Source organism: Physeter macrocephalus, chromosome 8 (genome assembly GCF_002837175.3).
Source record: "Physeter macrocephalus isolate SW-GA chromosome 8, ASM283717v5, whole genome shotgun sequence".
Classification (NCBI taxonomy): Eukaryota; Metazoa; Chordata; class Mammalia; order Artiodactyla; family Physeteridae; genus Physeter; species Physeter macrocephalus.
In genome coordinates, this window is record NC_041221.1 from 81,500,472 (window position 1) to 81,505,982 (window position 5,511).

The following is a 5,511-nucleotide window of genomic DNA, read 5'->3' on the forward strand; positions in this document are numbered from 1 at the left end:
ACCTAGAAGAATTAAAGAACAAACAAACAGAGATGAACAATACAATAACTGAAATGAAAAATACACTAGAAGGAATCAGTAGCAGAATAACTGAGGCATCCGGACAGATAAATGACCTGGAAGACAGAATGGTGGAATTCACTGCTGCAGAACACAATAAAGAAAAAAGAATGAAAATAAATGAAGACAGCCTAAGAGACCTTTGGGACAACATTAAATGCACCAACATTCACATTATAGGGGTCACAGAGGAGAAGAGAGAGAGAAATGACCCGAGAAAATGTTTGAAGAGATTATAGTCAAAAACTTCCCTAACATGGGAAAGGACATAGCCACCCAAGTCCATGAAGCACAGAGAGTCCCAGGTAGGATAAACCGAAGGAGAAACAGGCCGAGACACATAGTAATCAAATTGGCAAAAATTAAAGAAAAAGAGAAATTATTAAAAGCAACAAGGGAAAAACAACAAATAACACACAAGGGAACTCCCATAAGGTTAACAGCTGATTTCTCAGCAGAAACTCTGCAAGCCAGAAGGGAGTGGTACGATATATTTAAAATGATGAAAGGTAAGACCCTACAACCAAGATTACTGTACCCAGCAAGGAGCTCATTCAGATTTGACGGAGAAATCAAAAGCTTTACAGACAAACAAAAGCTAAGAGAATTCAGCACCAACCACCAAATCAGCTCTACAACAAATGCTAAAGGAAGGTCTCTAAGTGGGAAACACAAGAGAAGAAAAGGACCTAAAAAACAAACCCAAAATAATTAAGAAAATGATAATAGGAACATACATGTCAATAATTACCTTAAATGTGAATGGATTAAATGCCCCAACCAAAAGACACAGACGGGCTAAATGGATACAAAAACAAGACCCATATATATGCTGTCTACAAGAGACCCCTTCAGATGTAGGGACACATACGACTGAAAGTGAGGGGATGGAAAAAGATATTCCATGCAAATGACAATCAAAAGAAACCTGAAGTAGCAGTACTCAGATAAAATAGACTTTAAAATAAACAATGTTACAAGACAAGGAAGGACACTACATAATGATCAAGGGATCAATCTAGGAAGACATAAGAATTGTAAATATATATGCACCCAACAAAGGAGCACCTCAATACATAAGGCAAATGCTAACAGCTATAAAAGAGGAAATTGACAGTAACACAGTAATAGTGGGGGAATTTAACACCTCACTAACACCAATGGACAGATCATCCAGAGAGAAAATTAATAAGGCAATACAAGCTTTAAATGAAACAATAGAACAAATAGATTTAATTGATATTTATAGGACGTTCCATGCGAAAACAGCAGATTACACTTTCTTCTCAAGTGCACACGGAACATTCTCCAGGACAGATCACATCATGGGTCACAAATCAAGCCTCAGTGAATTTAAGAAAATTGAAATCATATCAAGCATCTTTTCTGAACACAACCCAATGAGATTAGAAATAAATTACAGGTAAAAAACCATGCAAAATGCAAACACATGGAGGCTAAACAATATGCTACTAAATAACCAAGAGATCACTGAAGAAATCAAAGAGGAAATCAAAAAATACCTAGAGACAAATGACAATGAAAACACGACGATCCAAAACCTGTGGGATGCAGCAAAAGCAGTTCTAACGGGGAAGTTTATAGCAATACAATCCTCCCTCAAGAAACAAGAAAAATTTCAAATAAAAAATCTCCCTTTACACCTACAGGAATTAGAGAAAGAAGAACAAAAAACAACCCAAGTTAGTAGAAGGAAAGAAAGCACAAACATCAGAGCAGAAACAAATGAAATAGAGACAAAGAAAACAGTAGGAAAGATCAATAAAACTAAAAGTTGGTTCCTTGAGAAGATAAACAAAATTGATAAACCTTTAGCCAGACTCATCAAGAAAAAGAGGGAGAGGACTAAATCAAAAAAATTAGAAATGAAAAAGAAGTCAAAACAGACACCACAGAAATACAAAGCATCCTAAGAGACTACTACAAGCAACTCTATGCCAATAAAATGGACAACCTGGAAGAAATGGACATGAAATTGAAACTGTGATTAAAAATCTTCCAACAAACAAAAGTCCGGGACCAGATGGCTTCACAGGTGAATTCTATCAAACATTTAGAGAAGAGCTAACACCCATCCTTCTCAAACTCTTCCAAAAAATTGCAGAGGAAGGAACACTCCAAAACTCTTTCTATGAGGCCACCATCACCCTGATACCAAAATGAGACAAAGATAAGACCAAAAAAAGAAAATTACACACCACTATCATTGATGAATATAGATGCAAAAAACACTAGCAGACAGAATCCAACACATTAAAAGGATCTACACAATGATCAAGTGGGATTTATCCCAGGGATGCAAGGCTTCTTCAAATATATGCAAATTAATTAATGTGATATACCATATTAACAAATTGAAGAATAAAAACCATATGATCATCTCAATAGATGCAGAAAAAGCTTTTGACAAAATTCAACACCCATTTATGATAAAAACTCTCCAGAAAGTGGGCATTGAGGGAACCTACCTCAACATAATAAAGGCCATATATGACAAACCCACAGCAAACATCATTCTCAATGGTGAAAAACTGAAAGCATTTCCTCTAAGATCAGGAAAAAGACAAAGATGTCCACTCTCACCACTATTACTCAGCATAGTTTTGGAAGTCCTACCCATGGCAATCAGAGAAGAAAAAGAAATAAAAGGAATACAAATTAGAAAAGAAAAAATAAAACTGTCACTGTTTTCAGATGACATGATACTATACATAGAAAATCCTACAGATGCTACCGGAAAACTACTAGAGTTAATCAATGAATTTGGTAAAGTTGCAGGATATAAAATTAATGCACAGAAATCTCTTGCATTCCTATATATTAACAATGAAAAATTTGAAAGAGAATGTAAGAAAAAAATCCCATTCACCATTACAACAAAAAGAATAAAATACCTAGGAATAAACCTACCTAAGGAGGTAAAAGACCTGTATTCAGAAAACTGTAACACTGATGAAAGAAATCAAAGGTGACACAAACAGATGGAGAGATATACCATGTTCTTGGATTGGAAGAATCAATACTGTGAAAATGACTGTACTACTAAAAGCAATCCACAGATTCAGTGCAATCCCTATCAAAATATCAATGGTATTTTTCACAGAAGTAAAACAAAAATCTTACAATTTGTATGGAAACACAAAAGACCCCGAATAGCCAAAGTGATCTTGAGGAACAAAACGGAGCTGGAGGAATCCGACTCCCTGACTTCAGACAAAGACCCAGAATAGCCAAAGCAATCTTGAGAAAGAAAAACAGAGCTGGAGGAATCCGACTCCCTGACTTCAGACTATACTACAAAGCTACAGTAATCAAGACAATATGGTACTGGCACAAAAACAGAAATGTAGATCAATGGAACTGCATAGAAAGCCCAGAGATAAACCCACACACCTATGGTCAACTTATCTCTGACAAAGGAGGCAAGGATATACAATGAAGAAAAAAACAGTCTCTTCAGTAAGTGGTGGTGGGAAAACTGGACAGCTACATGTAAAACAATGAAATTAGAACACTCCCTAACACCATACACAAAAATAAACTCAAAATGGATTAAAGACCTAAATGTAAGACCGGACACTACAAAACTCTTAGAACACCATACACAAAAATAAACTCAAAATGGATTAAAACTTAAATGTAAGACTGGACACTATAAAACTCTTAGAGGAAAACATGGGAAGAACACTCTGACATAAATCACAGCAAGATCTTTTTTGACCCACCTCCCAGAGTAATGGAAATAAAAACAAAAACAAACAAATGGGATATAATGAAATTTAAAAGTTTTTGCATAGCAAACGAAACTATAAACAAGACGAAAAGACAGCCCTCAGAATGGGAGAAAATATTTGCAAACAAATCAACGGACAAAGGATTAATCTCCAAAATATATAAACAGCTCATGCAGCTCAACATCAAAAAAATAAACAACCGAATCCAAAAATGGGCAGAAGACCTAAATAGACATTTCTCCAAAGAAGACATACAGATGGCCAAGAGGCACATGAAAAGCTGCTTCACATCACTAATTATTAGAGAAATACAAATCAAAGCTACAATGAGGTAACACCTCACACTAGTTAGAATCGACATCATCAGAAAATCTACAAACAATAAATGCTGGCGAGGGTGTGGAGAAAAGGGAACCGTCTTGCACTGTTGGTGGGAATGTAAATTGATACAGCCACTATGGAGAACAGTATGGAGGTTACTTAAAAAACTAAAAATAGAATTACCATATGACCCAGCAATCCTACTACTGGGCATATACCCAGAGAAAACCATAATTCAAAAAGACACATGCACCCCAGTGTTCATTGCAGCACTATTTATAATGGCCAGATCATGGAAGCAACCTAAATGCCCATCGATAGACGAATGGATAAAGAAGATGTGGTACATAGTTACAATGGAATATTACTCAGCCATAAAAAGGAACGGAATTGGGTCATTTGTAGAGACGTGGATGGACCTGCAGACTGTCATACAGAGTGAAGTAAGTCAGAAAGAGAAAAACAAATATTGTATATTAACGCATGTATGTGGAATCTAGAAAAATGGTACAGATAAAGAGTTTGCAAGGCAGAAATAGAGACACAGATATAGAGAACAAATGTATGGACACCAAGGGGGAAAGTGGTGGTGGTGGTGGTGGGATGGATTGGAAGATTGGGTTTGACATACATACACTAATATGTATAAAATAGATAACTAATAAGAGCCTGATATATAGCACAGGGAGCTCCACTTCACTGTACAGTAGAAAGTAACACAACATTGTAAAACAGCTATACGCCCCTGAAAAAATTATTCACGTTCATGTTACAAAATTACAACAGTATACAGGAGTGTAAAATAAAGAGTAAAAAGTCTCCCTTTACCACCCTCCGCATATCCACTACCCGGAGGTAACTAGAGAAAGTTACATGTGTACTTTCCAGAAATTTTCAATTTAGGCTCTTATTTCTGTAGAATAATATATATTGTTCAAAGAATCACAAATGAAATTTTACTGTGTAAATACATATATGGTATATAGTGTAAACATATACTATGTATATTTAATACACGTTGAAACTACAGAGTTCCATATCAACCTGCACATCAGTATTTACAGATATCTAAGTTTTTTAACTGTTTTATAGTATCACATTGAATGAGTTTTTCCTAATATCTCAATTGCTGGACACTGGTTTCTTATTCATCTTTTTAATATTATTACCAACAGTGCTACTATAAAGATTCATATACACAGATTTTTCACTACTTGTGAAAAATAATTTTAGTTAAATTCTTTAAAATGGAATTGTTGGGGCTTCCCTGGTGGCGCAGTGGTTGCGCGTCCGCCTGCCGATGCAGGGGAACCGGGTTCGCGCCCCGGTCCGGGAGGATCCTGCGTGCCGCGGAGCGGCTGGGCCCGTGAGCCAT

General features: G+C 36.1%; 1 protein-coding gene across 6 annotated transcripts in view; it reads left to right on the forward strand.

The window, feature by feature from the left end:
* The window catches only part of MSH3 (mutS homolog 3), a 185,460-nt gene that overhangs the window by 97,404 nt on the left and 82,545 nt on the right, over window positions 1-5,511 (forward strand). The gene's annotated exons all lie outside the window — the stretch shown is intronic.